Source organism: Meleagris gallopavo, chromosome 3 (genome assembly GCF_905368555.1).
Source record: "Meleagris gallopavo chromosome 3, MGAL_WU_HG_1.1, whole genome shotgun sequence".
Classification (NCBI taxonomy): Eukaryota; Metazoa; Chordata; class Aves; order Galliformes; family Phasianidae; genus Meleagris; species Meleagris gallopavo.
In genome coordinates this window covers 82,063,857-82,086,894 of record NC_139406.1, presented here as the reverse complement: position 1 = coordinate 82,086,894, position 23,038 = coordinate 82,063,857, and the positions used below count along the sequence as shown (strand labels likewise).

General features: G+C 40.2%; 3 long non-coding RNA genes across 18 annotated transcripts in view; 1 reads left to right on the top strand and 2 right to left on the bottom strand.

Moving 5' to 3' along the window:
* LOC146544793 (uncharacterized) overlaps nt 1–9,877 on the top strand; it is a 21,024-nt gene extending 11,147 nt beyond the window's left edge. For 2 of the 3 annotated variants that reach the window (XR_014882671.1, XR_014882673.1), the window contains one exon: nt 2,817–9,877. This is a non-coding gene — a long non-coding RNA (uncharacterized LOC146544793). The remainder of the gene's footprint in view (nt 1–2,816) is intronic. The other variant, XR_014882672.1, reaches the window with a different exon arrangement.
* Nucleotides 1–23,038, bottom strand: part of LOC146544790 (uncharacterized) — a 120,501-nt gene that overhangs the window by 51,321 nt on the left and 46,142 nt on the right. The window lies entirely within an intron of this gene.
* LOC146544792 (uncharacterized) lies at nt 4,754–23,038 on the bottom strand. The gene is made up of 2 exons (XR_014882675.1): nt 14,488–23,038; nt 4,754–4,790 (listed from the first exon to the last, which is right to left on the bottom strand). It is a non-coding gene; the product is annotated as an uncharacterized LOC146544792 (long non-coding RNA).

Below are 23,038 nucleotides of genomic sequence, written 5' to 3'. Positions count from 1 at the left end.
TACTGTATATTTATTAGTACACAAAGATAGTAGCATTATTAATACTACTGAATATGAGCTATGTCTGATAAACATCTATTTGTACCTGGAGAAAGCAAAATTAATGTCATCTTAGAAGACAGATAATAGATTTTCCAGGCCATTAGTAGCAGCAGAGAACACCAAGCACTACTTTCTATAGATGATTGTGTTAAAGCAAGAGCTCAAATATACATCACTCCAAGGTCCCACTAAAGCTGGCTAAAATGGTCCCTGGTATGTAGATATTCATTTTTAACATGTCTAGGAACACCAGGGAAATAGAAGAGGAGACAGCTAATATTGTGCCCCCACGGAAAAAAGAGGGTTGGGTGGTGACAAGAATAGGCTGGTGAGCCATCAGCACCAGCCAAAAATATTAACTGCTCCCTTTCCCTTTTTCACTCCTGACCTTGTTTCTTTTTGGACACCGGCCCAGTGCCCTTGAAGCAACACTTCTGTTTTTCTATACAACAGAGATGGAGCCCAGTTCCCACTGAGGTCCCTGTGAGCCCAAATGGCATTCCAGCAACCCTGCCCTTCTAAATATATCCCCCTGCAATGGAGCATTTGGTTACTAAAAAGACCCAGGAAAGCAGCTGGCCTGGTATGCCGACAACATCACACAAATCTGGGAATCAGCCAAGGAGCAAGAGTGCCAGCTGATAGATTTAAATAGGGTCCCAGCCACAAGGAATCAGAGGGTCACAGGCATGAACTGAAGAGTAGTAATGTCTGACCCAGGGAAGGGTTCACATGTAGGACAAAAGTCTGGCACTGACTTCTTCCATATTAATAGTTTGTAGACAGCAGCAAGAACTGCCAATATTCCCTATATGTTATGTTGTCTACTATTATTCCATTCTTGAGTTATCTGCTTATTCTATTTTATTTTGTTTTGTTTCAAATATTCCTAGTACCTTCTCCAGCCAGAGACTTTGTCAGAAATGCTCCCTGCGAATTACAAAGCTGTAGAAATAATAGAAACAGCACAGGACTTCCATAGATAATGGTAAGGACATGACAGAGTCTCCGAAACTGACCATGGAGACCATCATAGAATCATAGAATCACTACAGTAGGAAAAAGACCACTAAGATCATCTAGTCCAATTATTAGCCAATCAACATCATACCACTAAACTACATCCCTTGTGCCACATTTCCACATTTCTTGAACACTTCCACCACCTCTCTGAGCAGCCTGTTCCAGTGCCTGACCACTCTTTCAGAGAATAAGTTTTTCCTAACATCTAACCTGAATCTTCCCTGGCACAACTTGAGGCCATTATCTCTCATCCTATTGCTGTTGCCTGGGAGAAAAGGCCAACCTCCATCTAGTCACAACCTCCTTTCAGGGAGGTGTAGAGGGCAATAAAGTCTCCCCAGAGCATCCTCTTCTTCTGACTGAACAATCTCAGCTCCTCCATAAAACTTGTACTCCAGACCCTTCACAGCTTCATTGCCCTTCTCTGTCTATCTTGTTAGTGAGGGGCCCCAAACTGATCACAAGACTTGAAGTGTGATCTCACCAGTGATGAGTATAGAGGGATGATCACCTCCCTAGTCCTGCTGACTACAATATTGCTAATACAAGCCAGGATGGTGTTGGTTTTCTTGGCCACCTGGGCACACTGCTGGCTTATGTTTGGTCAGCTGTCAACTAACATCCCCCCGAATACTTTTTTGCCACATTGGTTTCCAGCTGCTCTGCCCCAAGTCTGCAGCATTGCCTAGGGTTATTGTGACCAAAGGGCAGGACTCAGAACCCGGTCTTGTGGAACCTCATATAATTGCCCTCAGCCCACTGATCCAGCCTATCTAGATCACTCTATAGGGCCTTCCTGCCCACAGGCAGATCAACACTTCCTCCCAGCATGGTGTCATCTGCAAACTCAATCTCCTCGTCTAGATTATCAATAAAGTTATTAAACAGGACTGATCCTGTGGGAGACAGCGTCAAAGACTTTACTAAAATCTAAGTCGACTACACCCACAGCCTTTCCCTCAACAACCAGGCAGGTCATCCACTCATAGAAGATGAGGTTGGTGAGGCAGGACCTGCCTTTCATGAGCCCATGCTGTCTGGACCTGATCACCTGGTTGTACTGCACATGCCATGTGATTGCACTCAAGATGATCTGCTCTATAATCTTCCCTGCAACCGAGGTCAGGCTTACAGAACTGTAGTTCTCCAGATTCTCCTTCTGACATTTATAGATGGGCATCACACTGACAAGTCTTCAGTTGTCTGGAAATTCCCTAGTTGACCAGGACTGCTGATAAATGATGGAAAGTGACTTGTTGAGCACTTCCACTAGCTTCCTCAGTACCCTCATGTAGATCCCGTCCAGACCCACAGACTTTTGATAGTCAAGGTGTATCCCTATCTTATGTTCTGACTATTAAAGACAGGTATATTACATGAATATTACAGCTCCAAGATGTGTGAGAAGGTCCATTTTTTGTACAAACACTGATATGGATTGTAGGAAAATAAACTTGAATAAGAAACTAAGTAATCAAGCTTGTCTTCTGAGCACAGGCTGGGCTGAATTTGCTTACATGCTCTTTCAGCCTACTCATCTGCAAGGTTCAGATTCAGTGCATGACCTTCACTTCCAGCTATCGGCTTGCACAAGTCTGTGACACAAACCAGCCTACAAGATACGCTTGATGGCCCACGTGGCTTGGGTGTATCACCACATAAAGTCTGCAGACATAGTTGGGTAGCTGTGAACAAACAGAAAATACAGTCCAAAACCTGAAGTTAACAGTTTCACTTTCCTTACTTTACAGATCACTTTGCACAGACAAGAAAACTGAAAAGGAAAATAATACTAACACTGATCCAAGACAAGTTAACTGAATGAAGAAACTGAATTACCCTCGACAAAGAGAATCTCAATAAAGAGAAGGTAAAAAGCACCACATGGTTTCCAAAAACAGATTATTTTCCTGGACAGAAAGTTAGAATTTTACATATATAAGCGAGTTAGAAATTCTGCAGTCAGTGAAACTACATCTCACATTGATCACTGACCCCTAAAATCTAAGATGGCTGAAGGATGCTCACACAGTTCTCATTGCAATTGTTTTAAAGATCCTGGATGCAGACTCTAGAGGACTAATAGGATGTAATTTTTCACGAAAGAGACCAAAGACAAACGCCAGTAACTTCATTTTCTTCAAGAATTAAACTGAAGGCAATCTCTCTGCCTTGATTATGAATACAGAGTTCAAGGGAGGAGGAGAGGCAAGAAGAACTGGCCAGTCACATTACACATGGGTCAAAGGATAGGGATTAACTCCTGTTGCTATCAGCAACAAGGAAATATGGGACGCTGTGCATCATCCAATCAAGAGAAGGCATTCCTTTGGATAGCATCATTCTGGCCAGTCCTTTCGAGGCAAAAGAAACCTTACTTGCTAGCTAGTCCAGAAGATAATGAGGAAAACTGCATGTAATTCCAGTCCAGCTAAATATCTCATCAGCTAAATATCTCATCCTTACATGGTAAGCTGGCAATGCCTCTGTTGTTGCTTCTCTTATCTCCATAAGCAGAGGATCACTGATGTTGTTATGACCTCTTAAGTATCATCACTTAAATAAGTCATTTGACTAAGAGATGTACATTAGAAATGTAAAGTCTTAATGCTTTCACTCACCCGTAGCTGATCAGCAGTAAGTGAGCATTTTCAAAAACTTTGTGGAAGATCACATTTCCTGGTTGATGGCCTCAGGGCACATAAGCTAGACAGGCTTCTTTATTTTAATAAAATCAATTGATGGTATCTAGATAGGATTTCTCTTCTAGTAACTGATGCTAGCAAGACATTCCTCACTTTAATAACTGTAGCTGAAATTTCTGAATATTGTTTGTGGCAGGCTTGTCAGCAAATGTCTGGTTCAATTTATGGAAGAGTATTGTGTCAACAATGGGAATTTATTGTTTCCTACACTTCCTGCCTTCTGGTGTTGTTGGTATGTAATACTTTAAGAGAAAAAAAACTGTTCAAAATGTAAAGTTCTGAATGAATCTGGGGTCACACATTTATCACCACAAGCATTATGTAGAGTTAGCTATTTAACTCAAATAAAGTCCTTGCAAAGCTATTGAGATGATATGTATATCGACTTGTAAGGCTGTAAAGACTGAAACCCAGGGGATTCCTCCTGCTAGCCTTCTAAATAATTCAAAGTCCGCCCTCCAGAAGTCCAAGGTAGCAGTTTTGCTGTTCCCCCTCCTGGCTCCACCAAGAATCGAGAATTTTACTATTTCATGGTCACTGTGTTCAAGACAGCCCCTGATCTCCACATCTCCCACCAGACCTTCTCTGTTTGCGAACAGCAGGTCAAGCGGGGCAGCTCCTCTTGTCGGCTCTCTCACCAGCTGTGTCAGAAAGTTATCCTCCATACACTCCAGAAACCTTCCTAAACTGCTTCTTCTGAGATCATCTTCTGAATCTGCTCCAACAGATCAATATCCTTCTTATGACAGGGGCTCCAGAGCTGAATGCAGTACTTCAGGTGGTTCTCAGGTTCTCAGAGAATGGAGTGGGGGGTGGGCAATCACTGCTCTTGACCTGCTAGCCATACTTCTTTTGATGCAGCTCAATTGACTTTCTGGGCTGCAAGTGCACATGTTAAGTTTTATATCAGCCAACAGTCCCAAGCTCTTCTTTAGAGGACTACTCTCAGTCTATTTACCACCCAGTCTGTATCTGTGCTTGGGATTGCCCCAAGTAATTGATAGCAGTCTCACTTGACAACTGAAAGAGAAGCATAATAGGGTAATAATTAAAGTCTGACCTCATGAGCATGGAGTTGCTGTAGACAGCATAATTTCCATGCCATGCTTGAGAACTTACCACAGGGCAATGCTGAGATGAGGATTCCAAGTTGTACAAGCTCTCAGCCTGTGTCCTAGCCTATGGGCTTATTCTCCTGCAGGAAGATTCATCTTTGCTCTAAGACTAACAGTCAGATCCTGATTGCAGATCTAGCTTCTAGCAGTCCCACATCAGATTTGTTTGTTCTTGTGGAAGGAGTTAACATTTGCTTTTTGTGACTTCATGTTAAAAGTGGTGGTGAACTCTGACTGGAACATAGGATCAGAAAGCAACAGCTCTTGGTGAAACAATGGGTAAATCACTGCAGCCCATGTCACGAAAGGGTAACAGAATGTTGGGCAAAATTTCTGGTGAAAGAAAAATGGTACTAAAAAATGGGTGGAAAAGTTGCAATGAGCTCTGGTTCTTTTCATACACTATCTGATACAATAGAAATATATATCAAGAAAGAGGCAAAGGGAAAAAACAGGTCATCCAGAAATTTATATAAAAAGTCATAATTTTAAGTGGTGGTGTGATAATATTCTCTTATATGGCACTGTTGTTCTTTGTAGTGAGACTATCAGAGCAGATGCTAGACTCAGAACAGATCACGGCAGAGATTGAAGGAAGCAGGCAGAGCACATGTGGTGGGTGAGGGAATCCAGGTCTTTGAGGATTGCTAGTCCCTTACGTACTGGTACATGTATTTCTTTGAACTGGGAGGAGCTCGTATTATATTTCAAGCTGAGAAAAGAAACCTTACACCAAATTATCCCTTGCAGAAAGTGTAAGGTAAGTCAATTTTAACACAGCTGTAAAACATTCCCAGGGAAAAATTTTTTGCTATCCTGGTTGATTTTAAGAGCTTTTTAATAAATTGAAGGTTTTAAATAATGTGAGGCATAAATGGGAGCTTGTGAAGAAAAAATTTTACTTGGAAAAATAAAAGCGTAAAAGCTATCTGACCTCTATCCTGCTGTTTTGCTCTGAAAATGAGAAGATAGCAAAACTACACAAAGGAGCTAAAAGGGAAGGTTTCCCCTGAGCAGATGCCTATTTCAGGCTGATTGTCTCATGCCCGTGTTTTTTATATGTTAATAATAAAGCATTCTGCTCAAATGATCATACTCTTGTGTGGATTGACTTGAATTAATAGGGAGAAAAGCTTCTTCACGAACACTTGAAATGGGAAGGATCAAATGTATATTTTTATAGCCATCTGCTAGCCCCTCCCTTTTTTCCTCAGAGTAGGAAGCTTGAATGTTCAAAGGGACTTTTCTGGAGCATTGTAGTGTCATGGACCAATGCTCAGAGGTCACAAAGCTAAGGGAAAAATCATGGTCTATCTGGAATCCCAAGGACATCTAGAATAGAAATAATGAACTTACTTTATCATGGGCACTGCCATCAACTGCATGTATGGCTGTGTCCTACTCAAAGGCAAATATCTTTTCATAGAAGGATATAAGAAGAAAGCAAATAGCTCCTTTCCCACACGATAGGGATAATTTAAACAAATGCATTCATTGAAGCTAAGAAACATCTTGAACAAAATTCATGTTATGAAACTGTAAAAACGCCACAGCTGGATCTTCTGCAGAGTAAATGCTGTATCTCTTGGATTGCTTCCTCTGCTCATCAAATCCATGCAAAGTGGGATGAAGTTCCCACAGATTACTTCAATTTCAATTGGTTTGGGACTTTATTTATTCAATTCTGTGGCCTCCTGTGGTAGCTAACTATTTGGGTCAGCTACCAGCTGTGTGAAGGCCTGCCTTTTATTAATTTTAAATTTACCTGCTGACCACAGCATCTATAATCAAGTGCCAGAAGAATGGAAAGAAAGTGTAATGCATATTGGTTGTTACCCGGAGTTGCTATGGAGACAAGATGGGTCTGGAGAAGAATATCAGAGAGGAGTCCTGCTAAAAACCAGCATCATGTCCATGAAGAAGGAAGGGTCCCCAGAGGAGTGCTGAAACCTCAGGACAATAAAGGTGGGAATATCCCAGTAAGTGGGTAATATACTGGGAATATCTGATTATAAAATTCTGGGAATATCCCAGTAAGCAGGTAAGTAATAAAGAGATTACCAAGAATCCTGAAAGAGATCTTCACTTTTAGTGCTGATGTTACCTCACCTTGAATACTGTGTGCAGTTCAATATAAAAAGGATGCTAAGATATATGAAAGTGTCCAGAGGACAGCAACAAAGCTGGTAAAAAGGCTGGAAGGCATGTCTTATGAGAAGAAGCCGAGGAAATGTGGATACTCCTGACTGGGGAAAAGAAGGCTGAGAGGTGACCTCACTGTTTTGCAAATCTCTGGGGAGAGGAAGCAGAGGGAGTACCAGTTTCTTTCAGTAACTGATGTCAGAATTCACGGGAATGGCACAAAGCTGTGTCAGCGGAGGTTCTGTCTGAACATTAGGAAACATTTATTTACTGTGAAGGTGGTCAGACATGAGAACAGGCTTCCTAGAGAGGTGGTTGATGCCTCATGGCTGTCAGTGCTCGAGACATTTGGATGAAGATCTTAGTTATATACTTTATCTTTTGATTGGCTCTGGTCAGGCAGTTGCATTTTATGATCTCTGAAGATGCCTTCCAACTGAACTGAACTGCTGTGCTCTATTCTATTCTATTCTACTCTCTTCACCTGCGTGAGCCATCCACAGCTACACGGGAGACCAAGGATAAGAGACAAAGCTGAAGATGCAAACAGACTTTTGGAGATGGAATAACTGTGAAAGCAAGAGTCTATTGCCCAAAGATCCTCCCCAAAACAAGTTTTGTTGGCACATGTACTCAAGGAATCTAATATTAAGCCCTTGAGGTTTCACTCAAAGCCTGTTAAGTCAATGGGAATCTCTCCTTGTATTTCTCTACATTTTGGAACAAATCCTTTCAAAACAAGCAGTGAATAAAAACATGGAGTTTCTTTCCTTTCGTGGCTAGAATTTTTAGTGCCCCTCAGCTTTTAGGATCATGGCTAGGTTTTAAAAATGCATTTCCCAAAAACAGATAAATGATCACAAGTGACTTAAACACCCAGGCTGCCTTCCTGTGGTTCATCTGCTGAGCCAGAGAGACTGACTGCAAGTTAATACTTCTCCTGGTGGTCACAAAAAGTGAGTAGACAAGCTGGCAGCCAAGCCTGTGTTCTTCTAAAACAATCAATCTAGAGCACGAGCACTGTTTGGAGTGGCTCAGCTTTCTTTACTCACTTGTAGCTGTCAGTCATGATACTTCACTTTCAATTTGAAAAGTGAAACTTTGAAGTTTCACTTCAAATTTCTGACAATTTGAACCTACAGACCACATTTTGCTGTTTGTTTGTCGTTGAATGATTGTCCTCAGCTTATTCCAAGAAGAGCCACAGGGAGCTGAATCCTTTCAAATGCCTTGCCTTGGTTCTGGCTATTCAGACTTTGGTCAGCTCTGCCTTAGCATCTGAAATTCATCCTCTGTTTTCTACAGTATCAGTAGGATCTCCAGTGCTGAAGTCAGGATGAGCTTTCCACTGAATTCTGTAGCTGGAGTCACCTGACCACACAAGTTGGCCAGGAGTGGTGGTAAGTCTACGGAAGGTATACATGTGTAGTTCTCTGTTAAATAAATTGTATAGTTAATTAAATTTGAGAGGAGACTTATTAGTTAAAGCATCAGCCAGACATGATGAAAAAGAAAGAATAGGTTGTCTGCTTTCACAGAAACTTGGAACATTTTGAGGGGGGGGGAGAGAGAGGATGTAATATCTAGAAATCATCTTTGTTAGATTATGATTTTAAAATTAATACATTTAGACAGGCAGAAAGTATTATAAGCGTTGATATTTTCCTGCTATTTGACTTCCTCTGTTTTTGAAAGAGGAAAACACTTTTTTCCTAAAAACACACAGGTTTTTTTCAGTATTGGGGGTTTCTGATAGGTTGTTTCCTATTACCTTCTACCTCCTTTTATTTTCCAGCTCACTGATAGCAGGTACTTCATTACACTTTTCCAGAAGATGCTCGTAGGTGTTTTATTTTCTCCTAGAAGAAAGGAATTATGATTTCTGCACCATGGGAGTTGTTCTACAGAGATGAGGGCAAAAAAAAGGAGTATCTGATTTGTTTGATAAATTTTTGTTGAAATTTTCTTCCAGCACAAATGACAAGTTGTCATTTTAAAGCTTTTTGGGGAGGCAGACATTAAGTTGATCCAATTACTTGATTTAATTTCTCACTTTTAAAAAAGAAAACTGATTTCCCAATATTATATTTTATCTCATGTTTTCAGCTTCTAATAATTTTTGTAAAATTATTAGATGAGCTAATTAGAGAAATAACATTTAATTAAAGTTAAAACATCTTAACCCAATGGCACTTAAATAAATAATCATGACTGTCTAAATGTCTTTTTCCCATTGCCAAATTAAAGAATTAGTCAGAATTTCCTTTGTATCATGACACACAATGGGAAAAATGTCTAGAATTTCATAAGTTTTACTGGGATGGAAGAATCATCCCCACCCAACCACATCTTCCACCTGAGGCTTGCAAATCACTTCCCCTCCTCTGACTCCCACATCTCAGTGACACAGCCCATGCTTATCTCCACAATCCTGCTCTAAAGAGAAATAAGACTGCTGTACTGCATCTCCAAGTCCTGCCACAGCCACTGACTGAACCTCAGAAAGCGCCTCTTTTCCACAAAAAATCCAAGTAATTCATCTTAACTCCCTTGGGAATATATCCTCCTGGCATGGCCTCAGGTTATTTGTTCCATCTGTCTCGTTACTACTGTGTATTCTGCATATGCTATATTGTGGCTTAAATTCAGAGTTATTGGTGAGACTCTGCAGCTCATGTTAATAACATATGTGTCTGGTTTTAAAGTGCCTCAACAGCTCTTCCAAGATATCACTCCTGCTGTCCAGGTGCCCAAGGAACAACTGAACATGGGCTGCCCAACAAAGGGCATGACTCTGTCTTGTCTGTCCACTGGAAAGAAAATAAAGTTCCTCCTGTCAATAACTTTGCATTCAGCCTTCTGAATCCATTTTATTTTTGTCTTGATTTCCAAAATTGGAATATTTCAGGAAGGCAGGTGATTTATAGATTAGTACACTCAGTAGGTTTGCAGATGACACCAAACTGACTGGTGCAGTTGATTCAAAAGAAGAAAGAGATGTTATCCAAAGAGACTTGGACAGGCTTGAAAAGTGGTCCCATGTGAACCTAATGAGATTCAACAAGGCCAAGTGCAAGATGTTGTATTTGAATCAAGGCAATCCCAGACTGGGAAAAGAATTCATCGACAGCAGCCCCACAGAGAAAGACTTGGAGATTCTGGTGGACGAAAAGCTGGACACGAGCCAGCAGTGTGCACTAGGCAGCCAGTAAGGCCCACAGTATCTTGGGCTGCATTGGAAGAGGAGAGGTAGCAGGGAAAGGAAGGTGATTGTCCCCCTCTGCTCTGTCCTTGTGAGACTCCATCTGGAGTACTGCGTCCAGGCCTGGGGCCCCCAGTACACGAAGGATGTGGAGTTGTTGAAGCAGGTCCCGAGGAGGGCCATTAAGATGATCAGAGGGCTGGAGCACCTCTACTGTGAGGAAAGATCACAGAAGCTCTGAGGAGACTTCATTGTGATCTTCCAGTACTTGAAGGAAGCTTATAAACAGGAGGGAGAGCAACTTTTTACATGGTCTGATAATGACAGGAGAAGGGAGAATGTCTTTAAACTAAATGATGGGAGATTTATTTTAGATATTATAAGAATTTTTTTTATTATTTTTTTTAAAGAAAGGCTGGTGAGGCACTGGCACTGGTGGCTCAGAGAAGATGTGGTGCCCCATCACTGTAGGCACTGGGGTCATGTTGGATGAGGCCCTGGATAGCCTAGGCTGGTGGGTGGCAAACATGCCATAGCAGGGAGTTATTACGAGATGACCTTTAAGGTGCCTTCCAACTCAAGGCACTGCAGTTTGCTAATGATTCAGGCTTTCTCAGTTTATAGAGGCAGAATAGGCAGATGTAAACACCAAGCTCCAAGTGCATACGAAGGCGAAAGGACACTTCAAAGCTTTTAATCATCAGGTCACGGAGAGATGGTTGCCATCTCTCACCAAAGTGACATACGAACTCCCCATGGGATGTTGATACAGTCTCATATGCTACATAGGTCCAACCATCACGGGGTGAGTGCCATGCTAAGGAAAGATATTTGAGAAATAGAAATAAATAGTTTACTTGCTAATACGAAAAAAGAGATCCAGTGGGTGACTCAGACATAGCTTTCTTGTAGGACACTTCTCTGGAAATACTCAAAACAGAACTGAAGAGGACTCTGAGGAAACTGACTCTTTCTCAAGCTCTTAGCAGGGAGCCAGCTTGATGTGGACTGGATTGTCAGAGATCTCACTTGATTTTTTCTGTGATCGTGTGCATACACTAAAACACCAGTCAGTGTGAGGAACAGCGATGTATCAGGAGAGAAGACTGGGGCAAGATGTATGAAATTCATATCCATCCATTATCCATCCTAGCAGTGCCTCTGTGGCCAGTGATGTTACAATCAAACTCATACTGACCTGGGCTCATAGTGCAAAAGGGAATATTTTTACTTCAAAGAAAATCAGAACCTGATCTCCCGGAAAATATATTTACTTCCTTAATTTCAGTGGTTGTCTGGAAGATTTTAAAACTGACATCAGCCTGAGAAGAATATTCATAGATTAGAAGGACTAAAAGGGCTGCTGTTATCTTCTCATTTGATTCCTTTCTAACATATAACATAAGTCCTGTAATCATTCTCCTTGTGACAAAAGCTATCTTCTGGAAAAAGGTTTTACTGAGTATCGGTCACAAAGATTAAGTAGAAGGAACAAAAAATGTTCCTTAGGATAGAGGTAATTGAGACAGCTGAAGTCTCTGCCAAAAGCGCCAGTCACTACAGCAGTGGCTAAGAATAGCTGAGCTGCAGAGGATGAAAGGATTTCAGTTGGACTGACTGCAACACCGGGAGCAGAGGTGTGTGAGAGAAGGCCAGGAAAAATCCAGAGAAGCAAAATACTGAATTTGGAAAAAGACAAGCAACAAGCTTCTGGCACGTTTGGATTTCCCAGTAAGGAAAACACCTCCTGCTTGTTTTCAGTTTTTGAGACCTGGCACACGCTTCTGGCAAATACATAGGACTGCACAAAGACTTTGCATGGCTCTATCAGTTTCCTCTCTCAACAGAAACATGGCACAGAAAAACTGTGAGTAACTGGTAAGCACTGAAGCCAAAAAGTGCATGAGATTTCCAGTATCAGAAATTTATGGTTTCTTTGCAACATTCGAAGAATGATGGTCTCTTCTGCCAGAATGGCCTGTACAACGTACAACTGCTCCTCAGAAGCACACAGAAGTTGTAGGGAACGTATTTAATTTTCAACCTGTAGGTATCTATGTTCACAGTGAACAGGCACAACACGTTACACAAGCTGGGTACAGGTAGCCACTGAGCTGCTGCTCATGTGTGGAAGCTGCTGGTGAACAGCAAGTTAGCAAGTTCGGTATGTATCAAGGATGAGAATGAGAAAGCTGTCCAGGAGCTCACAAAGAAACAACCTATCATCCTTAGTGCCTGACTTGTTAACAAATGTAGAATAGCAAGTGAAAAAAATGAGTAACTGGGGAGATGGCAACAGCTCCAAGGTTGTGGGGTCCTGTGGATTCCTCCTAGCCAGGAGTTTTAAGTAATTAACATGTTGCTCTAGATTGATGTCGGTAATGTTAAACGTCTAACATTTCATTCTCCCCATCATGATTCTAGCAGAAAGAAAACAGATCAACTGAATCAGGAGGTGACTGAAGTACATCACTAGAGATTTCTCCCAGCTATTTACAGCAAGTATCTCTCCCAAGAAAGGATTTATAATTTATTCCAAACTTCAATAGTATGTCTATTAGTACTTGCTTCCTACTTTTTTATTTTTTGTTTTTCTGTTTGTTGGGGTTTTTTTTGGCCACCCATATCCTGTTAGTGCTTACCACTTTTCTATGGGTGGTTGGCATTAACTTCTGACACAGATGTGCAGATACTAGGAAGACAACATTCTCACTCTCCAAAAAGAAGCCCTGGTAAGCTGAGAAGGATAAATAACAACATCACTGGCTCTGGTTTCAAGTAAAACTCTACTACATTATGTAGCTGGTCCAGGCTGATTTCATGCAGTTAAAATTCAGATGCCTGCAGTACATCTACAGCTCATATCTGAGAGTGAGATCCATAATAAAAAACCAAAGACCCAAATCACAGAAGTAGTGAAACGTCTAGTTCCCTAGTGGTTTCAGTGGGTCTGGTACCTAAATATCTGCTTATAAGCCTTCCTCCTTGGTTCAGCTCCTTCTCACTAAAGATTATGAAGGAGTTGATAAATCCATTGCTGTGCAACTGTTAAACACTCAGAACAACAGGACTTTAGGGATAATAAAGTTTTGGTTTTTGGTTCTCTAATTATACAAAAACAACTCTAATTCTACTGTTCATAGTGTAATGTGATTGCTAGGAGGATGGGGAAATGGCTGAACAATGAATGACAAGATCTGAAACAATACATATTGAAAGATGCAATTTCACTTTTTTTTTTTTCTTTCTCTCTTGAATAAAATTGTAACCAGTAGCAAACTTACAGCACCTACAAGTTTGCACCACCTTGGGCTCCCAAGGAAATAGAAGAATTGTTCCATACCTTTATTTCTAAACAGAGTTTGTTTAAATAATTTTAATTCCAGGGTGGAAGAATTCAGTTGCCTAAACATAATTCAGCACTATGAATATCAAGACATCCGTAAAAGCCAAATGAGACAGAACCTATGGAAACTTGCACCCCCAAAGACCAGCACTAGGCAAGGAGAGATATCTTGAGTCTAAAATAGAACCTGGTATGTATGCTCACTCCATTAAGCCAGGGTACAAATATAATTTTTTTGAAAAAAAAAAAAGAAAAAAGAAAACATAAGTCATTTAGCTCTGGCAGTCAAATCAGCACCATGCAGACACTTCCTTTCTCTTCCACAGAGGAATGGGATAGAGAATTAGAAAGGCAGAAGTGAAAAAAGCCATGCATTGAGATAAAGATTGTAAGATTGTTTACTAAGTAAAACAAAAGCTGGGAGTGTGAGCAATGCTAGGAAATTTGTTTGTCACTTTCCATTGGTAAGCAGTTATTCAGACACTTTCAGGAAAGCAGGGCTCAACACATATAATGGTTTCTTGGGAAGACAAATGTCATCACTATGAACATGTCCCCTTTTCCCCCAGTTTTTATTGCTGAGAATGATGCCATATGGCATGGAATTCCCCTCTTTAGTTCCGGGCCAGCTGTCCTGTCTCTGTCCCCTCCCAACTTCTTGTGCAACTCCAGCCTACTCCCAGGGTGAGCAGTATGAGAAACAGAAGGATCCTTGACTCTGTGTAAGCACCACTTAGCAATAACAAAACAGTGCTGTGTTATCACAGTTATTTTCATCAAAAATACAAAACTTAGAATCAAACAACTCTCTATGAATAAAATTTGTTCTGTACTAGCTGAATCCAGGAGAGTTTTTCCTGGAAAGCATTAACATTACCTCCATCTTTATGTTAAGGGATTTTCAAAACATACCATGAATTTTGAAGGTCAGGACTAAAGAGCTTCCCAACAGTACGTCTAGTCCTCAGGTACACCTTCCATAGTTCAAGGTTTTATACTCAACAAGTGGGTGAGACTACACAGGGCAGCAGGCAGGTGTCCTGGGTTCAGCGACAGCAGGGAAGGATATTGAGTTGCAGCAGGTCCCGGAGACACCCCTTTCCTGCCTCTCTTGTGCTCCCCAGCACATTTGATTGATGGAAGCTGACTTCACGCTGCACATCAGCCAGCAGATTGCACTGGTTATTTGAAGGTCTGCCAGCTGGACTACGTGGGGGGAAAATGCCTTACAGTTACATGCAGACACACCTCTGGCTGCTGGAGGAGTGTAAGGAGGGGCACTTCAGGAATATCCTTCATAACACAAGGGACTTACAAAGTTTTGCGTCTGAAGGAATCAGTCAGCCCCTGGATTCTGGGCAGACTTCTCTGGAAATGAGCCCCCTCCCAGACGCAACAGGAGGGAGACATTCATTGCATCATGGGCAGGGTGGGGGCTCACAGCTCACCCGTGTCTGCCCCGGTTTCCCCAACGCATGGCTGAGTCAGGGGAGCTCTGCTGTCAGAGAAAGTGATGACTGATATGATAAAGTGAAAACTCCTCTGTTTACATCATTGCCTTCCGCACACTCACTTTATTTCCTCATTTTTAGCAAAGTGCATAATAAAAGCTGTTCTGAAATTGTGTTCCCCCTTTCATGATCTGGCGAGTTAACAGTAATACCAATTAAATGCAGCATGCAAGACAGTCAAGCTGTATGCATCTCCCACTGTCTGATTCCCTTTAAGAACTGCTACATCACTTTTAAGTCATTTCCTCTCCCAGATGAGGCAGTTTCACTCACATCAAAGAACTTGATCTAAGCCAAACAGTCTTACAATAAGCCAGACAGCCTCATTTTTGATATCATTAGCCCTTAACCTCAGAGGGACTTCTTCAGACAGGAGCTGCAACTTGTTACCAGATGGCAAAAAATCTTCGTCATCAAAACCTCAAGTAGCAACAGAGAACTGATCAGCATGAGCTTTTGCATTGTATTTTAAATGACAGAAATTTTTACTTGGTGTAGCAGTGCCTGATGCAGCTGAAGGACAGGGAAAGGAAAGTATTTCAAAAACCATGTCACAACAGATTCTAAGTACTCTCAACTTCATGATTGAGCCGTTGGATTTCTCCATAAACTGTTAATCTATGGTATGAAGGGTCAGCATTTGTGGTTTACCCTGGAGAAAAGCAGAAGTGCTCTACATTCTATACTACAACAGTGAATACTGAATGTATGACTCAAGTTAAACATGTTAAGGAAGGAAACTTTCAACAATTCCAGCCTAGGTAAAAACATGTGTCTATCATTTTATTTCTGCAGACAGGGCAGGCCAGGTGAGTTAGCTTTATTTTGGGCAGAGATTTAAATTTAGTAGAAGCAAATGTAGTCCTCTACACATTCCTTATGCGGGTTAATATACTGCATGTCACAATAAAACCACAATGCTAAAATCTGCTGGCATGGACAACTGCAACTGATTTTTTTACCTGTTTTCTGAAAAAGAGATGAAAACAATCTGAAGAGAAAACTTGTTGCAGGCCCTTAGCAAGGTATATCTTCCCATGGGTGTAGCCCTAGGAAAACCTAGAAGGCAGCAACCTGTTTCTAACGCAAAGTATTATCAACCATTACGAGCCATTTTATAGTCTCCCACAGCAAATTATCATATAACACACAGAGAACTATGTGAAAAATCTTATTCCTTTAAGAGACAATTAATTCTTAGTTTCTCTTAGGACAATGCCAGAACTCTGAGATTTATTCTGTATAAACGAGAAATTCCGCTCCTCATTTATTAGATATGGGCTATAGAATATAATTAACCACTTCTTCTGGTTTATCCAACCCACAAAATTTGGGTCAGCTAATGCTCACCACCCACATTAATTGCCCAGAAAAGACTCACTGGTTTTGAACCAAATATTGTCTCATCAGCACTTAATATCCCTGCCATAGCATGAAAAGAAACAGAAACCTGAGAAGAAGAGAAAATTAGAATGGTGGGAAGAAAAACAATTTCTTAACTGTGCAATGGACTCTGTCCATCTAATGAATCCCCTTTGAAAATCACCCTTAGTAATAAATTAGGATGTAATATATTGCAGATGGATCAACAGTGGTGCACACATAGCCTTATGTATCTGCCACAGGTGTTTGATTTTGCGTTTGACAGCAGGTCAAGGAGCAACCATGCAGGGAACAATCCTGCTATAGAGAGCTGTCTTCAGAAGGACAATCCTGTTTGGCATCGGTCTTCAAGGTTAAAAACATGTTGTTCTAGATTGGAAGGAAAACGAAGCCCCTCAATTGCTCAGTTAAATGAAATTGTGTTGCTATGACTGCTGTAGGGCTGAAAATAGTTTTTAAAAATCAAATTTGAGTTTCTTTCCGCATACAAATGAACCAGTGTTTAGAAACCTCTTATAGAAGTAAACTTTGTTGAAACTCTTAACTTTAAGAAAACAATTTGCATTGACAGAATAACAGTCACCAACAATATTTCATTTAAAATGTTGTGACTAGAACTGCCCAGCACTTGTGAGATCTTTTCTACACAGTTTTGTCCCATTGCCTTAGATGCTTGTTGGCCTCTATAAGAAAACTTTAGATCATGCAGTCTTTAAGAGCATATGATCTTTGTGGCCTCCAGCGTCAGTGTGAAGTTACACTCAGTACTTTTATTAGATCTGTGGATCAACAACTCAAACAAATAAGGACTAAAATACAGGATAATGTCTTTTCTTCCAAAATAGTGCAAAAATATATAGAGGGAAAAAAAAAAACAAAACCACGCTTAAGTATGTTAGAGAATCCTCCCCGAACTTCATAGAATTTGTCTAGACTATGCTGATGTCAGTATCCTTCTCAAGAAGGATTGGAAGGCTTAGCCAGTTCCAGTCATGTTTCTAATGCTTCCTGTATGCTTTCGTTTAGCCTCACTGTCCTGCCATTTTTCTGACTTTTGATTAAAAGAAACAACACCATTTTGCTTGAGAATCTCTCAGGGATTACATCTATAACATGTGTTAAATAATTGTCTATCAAGCACATCTGTACTCATAATGCTGAATCAAAAAAGCTGGAGGCTGAATGGCTTCACCTAATGAGATGTATACTGGTTTATGCTCTGTTCCAAACAGCCTTGACTGCACTTCTGGAGTACCAAGCTGGACCTGAGATTTGACCTGATATGGCAGATCCTTCATTCTTACACTGAGCATTCCTGAGTTTCTGCAGAGGCTGCTCACTACAAAGTCATAGTTAAATATGTGCAGGACAGCCTTTGGCACTAGTTACGAGATTTGCTTAAATCAGCCTCTCTTGTGTTCCAGCTGATGCTGAAGATAGGGACATGCTGGAGCTGTTATGGTCTCTGCCACTTGGCTGTGGCTAGAACAGCATCTTGCAGCCAAACTTTTTCAGGGCTTATTGTGGGACAGCAGAGCATTTCTGTTCCTGACTATGATCAAATGTTATATTTTTAATTGAATTTTTACAGTTATGGTCTCATGACAAACGTGTATGCTCTGCATTATGCTCTCTCATGACTGGGAGAGCTACAGCAAAGAGATTCTGTTAATAATAAACAAAATTAAATGTCAGCCAGATGAAAGAGAAGAATGGAAAAATAGCAGTACAACTCAGGGACTTTTTTTTTCCATTTATTTTCTTTTCACTGTATTTAGAGAAGTTTCATTCTTTCTCTGTCTTCAGAAATATTTCTATAAGTAGAAATTCACTTACATGGAGTGGAAGCTCAGAAGCCTTCCTAATATCTTGATGAGAAGTAGAATCAAGACTAATGTTTTGGTCTCTCCTCCTCACCAACATGCCTTGCCGTAGTAGTGTTTTTCGGTTTAGACATGATTCTATTTTGGGTTTTTCTTCTCCACAGTTTTTGCTACATGTTGAGCATAGGCTTCCACTGCATGTAATATTTTGCCATGAGAGGCCAATTGTTCTACAAACAAGGAAGAATGTTTTATTGTTCTGGCATTATGTCTCCTTGGATATGGTTTGGAAACCAAATAATATATTGAAAAAGTGCTTCAACAGAATAGAAGCCCAAGAGTGTCTCTCTTTTTTTTTTTTTCCCCGTATAATTATTGCAAGATTCCTAGCAGAGCTAACACCTCATGGCTTCAGTGAAAGGCTTCAGCAAAACTGAAGAGTAAGACAGGCAAATTTTACACAGCACTGTAATTACAGGTCGTACCTGCAATTGTCCTAGTTATTCTGGGCTTCATTATTCTTTGAGTGGACAAGACACACTTCTCTATTTCTGTACTAAAAGTTAAGATACATGAAAACTAGAAACTGGTTCAATAGGTATGAGAGGCTATTAACGCTCCTCCAAAGTTTTTTCCTCCAGTTGCCCATAGCAAATAAAATTGCTTTCAAATGTCCTACACTCATACTTTGCAGATTTTTTTGAAAAGAACCTGAATTGGGATATCCAAGCTGTAGGTCAAGGATTCCAGGAAATACTGTAGTGTTTATGGAAAAAAGAAAAAAATCTGCAAGAAAAGGAAGCTGTGAATTTCTATTAAATTTGAAATTGGGGTTTTAGAAATATTTAACCCTATGATCACTAATTTAGGGAAGATTAATAGCTACTTCTGGGATTTGTAGAAACAAATAACTTGGCCGGTTAGCATAGGTCTCATTAACATAGAGTCACAACTGTGGTAATTATTTTTGTGTACACAAACTAACAGAGAAGATTACACTGGCAGCTGACATCACCTCACAAACCACAAGACCCACCAACATCAGCTTTATAATTTAGACTTTGTCTTAATGGAAGGCACTTTCTCTACAGAATCTTTCTCAGTTCACAGAACATTATGAAAATAAATGCACAAAGGTTCTCAGGTTTGTGTAATGATATTTTGAAATGTAAATGGGACTGGAAAATTCATTCCAAGGTTTAAGCACCAAAATTCTTCAGAGTTTATTAGTTTAAGAACAAATGTCACTGACTCACGCCAAGGAACCACTTTAGTGTCAACAACTTTTAGAAGGAATAGCTCCATCATTAATGGAGCCAGAATAAACCCTCAGTTTTTGCATTCCTAAGTTCCCATGCATACACACACAGACATGGGAAGATGCATTTGGGGGGAACTAACATAGTAGTGGTGATCTTAGTCACTAATGTCCCGCAGAAGCAGTGCTGCTTTCCTCTTCCACACGAGGCTGGTACTACCATTCTTTCAGTCCAAAAGCTATAAAATTACATGCAATTGAAGCAAATAGAAATAATATATTTTAAAGTAGCCTCTTCAAATCTCTTTAAATGATAAAAAGAGTGAGAACTACAAGTTCATTTATTCTACATTATCTTTTCTCCAGTCTCCAGGCATTTAAAGTATTGCTTGTTCTGGCTTTTTTCAGGAGCCCTTACTGTTGAAATATTTATTTAAAAAGCTGATATTTGTTTAAATGTATCTGATTAAATTATTAAAAATACAGCTCTCAATTTAACTGCTTTTGGATGACTTGCCAAGGACTTGGACTTGATCTACAAATGGTAAACATCCTATGCCAACAATGGAGGCTACCAGGTGTTTTTGTTTACTTAATACCTCCCATTTTATCCCGCCCAACAAAAACTGTGGTAATGCAAGCTTTTAAAAAATACTTAGAAATGTGATCTTTTGCGTTAAAAAGTAGGCCCTGGTCATAATGCCTGCCAGCACTGTATGTTTGAAGTATTAATGTACAACACCTAACAGAAATGAATATAGAACTGCATTAAAACACCTTTTCAAGACAAGCCAGCTGTCTTATACTGAAAAAAGGCCAGGAAACCCAGATGTGGAGCTAATCAAATTGTTTGCTGTAATTGAACTACCTGGCAAATTTAACTCTTTTTTTCTTTTCTTTTTTTTTAAAGTTATCTTTTTTTCCTAGTGATTGAGAAAAACACAACAAACAACCTTATGCAGACAACTACTTTGATTCATTGGCCAGGCCCGAAGGCAATGAAGATCAGTGAACCACATTTTCAGAAACCTCTGCTTCTTTCCATGCCTAAATTTCTCAAATTGTAATTTATTAATTTCATCAGAGTGCTGTAAAAAAGGGCAGCTTTACTGCACATAAACATTGCACATACATGTTAGGTGGATAAGGTGACCAGAGTGTAGATATTGTTCTTACATAGTCACAACTGACGTCTGAGCTGAGACTGTGCTGAGCTGATACGTAAAAATGATCTAACATGAAAGTCGAATGTAACGTCTTGTTTTGACTTGTTTATTTTTTGGTTGATGATTTTTTGCACTTGTTGGAGGGAGGAAAAAAAAAGTGATGGCCATTTCACCATTTATGTCTAAATAATAAACAGTCCTACTGAAAGCATCAGTAATTCATCAGGGTTTTTGACTGAACTAGAAATGACCAAACACTCTCCAGGAAGCATAGTAGAAACTCTTTCAAATTAAGATAATTTTTTTAAAATTCTCTGAATTTTATTGCCATGAAACAACCAACTATTTCATTAAAGGAGAGCAACGCTAGCCTACTTAGAGTCATTGAACAAGTGTTTCATGTGACATAGTTCAATTTATCTCCTCTTTCCCCCTCCCTCTTTACTATCTGATAGATTTGAAAATCAATCTGTGTCCCAGATTATCCTCACACTTGCCCAACCATTTGTTTCTGGCTACTCATGGTTCCCATGGCTTTGTAGGGAAGCAAACACAGTATTAACAAACAACAAAGAGATGGCAATTGTAAGCAGCTATGAACCCAATTCACAAATCCAAAAGATTATGTAGTGGGAATGCAGAAAAGTTTGTAGACTGGTAGCTTTCTCTGAAATTGAATGATTTCTGAAGATATCCAGTGTTCAGCTAACATCCTTTCCCATTCTGATATGGCAGACATAAAGGGAGCAAAGCACCTGCTAAAGTCTGTCTCTGTCACAGGACTTTCAACTTTGGGGGTAAGGAGGAAACAATTTGAAAACAGCCTGAAAGTGAGAAAAGAATCAGAGAATTTCCAAAAATACACATTTAAGTCCTGTGTTCAGGTCATTTATGAAAACATTAAAGAGAACTGTCCTTAAAATGGATTTCTGGAGGGCTCCATTAGTGACTGGTCACCAGCTTGATGTTACCCCATTTACTATAACCCTTTGGGCCCAACCTGTCAGCCAACTGTTTTTGTTTGTCCATTTTATTATGTATTTTTCTAGCTATATGCTACACATTTTGTCCTGAGAGTTACTCTGAGAAACAATGTTGAAAGCTGCTGAAATGCAAAAAGTTTACATCAGCTGGCTTCCTTTGTCAACTATATGGATAAGATTGCCGTAAAAGGAAATTAAGTTCATGAAGTAGGACTTTCCTCTTGTGAATGTATGTTGTCTATGAACAACCTTGTATTTCAAGTGTTTTTCAAACAAAAGAACAAGAAGTGATGGTTTTAAACTGGAAGAGGGTAAGTTTAGATTAGAAATAAGGAAGAAATTCTTTACTCAGGGGATGGAGAGGCACTGGGACAGGCTGCCCAGAGAAGCCGTGGATATCCTGTCCCTGGAAGTTTTTAAGGCCAGGTTGGATGGGACTTTGAACAGAAAGATAGAAAGCACCCTGCCCATGACAGAGGTTAGAACTCAGAGACATTCCATTTGCTCAGGACTGTGAAGGGAGGTTGGTGTCCTGATTCAGCCTTGGTGGGAAACTTTGGGCAGTCACAGTGGCTTGTTTTAAGAAGGGTCTTTGATTCGTGCTGCACTGGTGGCCATGAGTTAGTCTCCTAACTTGATCTAAATGCTCTTCTTAATTCCAGGTTATTAAATCTATCAGGAAATAATCAAAACTTTTCTTTTTTCTCTTTTTCTTTCTCTCTCTCTTTCTCTCTTTTTTTTTCCCTTTTTTTTTCTTTTTTTTTTTTTTTTTTTCAAGTGGTTTGCTTTGATCATTAACCAGATGCAGGAATGGATTTGATTTAAAGTTTTCATGATATCAAGGATTGATAATCTGAGCTTTCTTTCTGCTGTCAGGAATATTTCCCAGTCAGCAAGTTGTGTCTGCAAGTTGTTACCAGCTGGTGATAGCTCTCAATTTGCTATAGGAGGAACAGGACTTTGGCAAGTTTCCTTACAATATGGAAACATAGTTGTGTAGCAACAGGGATATCAAATAGTGACTATCGTTCTCCACTTTGTGCTGAGGGTGTCAGCCACTGCAGAGATGGGGAGCAGGCCAGAAGGAAGAGCTGAGCATCCTGGGGAAAGAGAAGAGGAGGAAAGTAGGTGACCTTAAGGTGGGATGAGAAGGGGAGCTAGGATGAAAAAAGGAAAGAGGGTTTAAGGAGATAGTCAAGATCATGGAAGATCATGGAAGACAGTTGGGATTGCAGGAAGATAATGGGTCTGCTCATTCTGTGGAAAAGTTGGCTACTCACACTCTACACAGAGCTGAAATTCATCTTAGGAGCAAGTCCCAGCAAAAGGCTAGATTGTC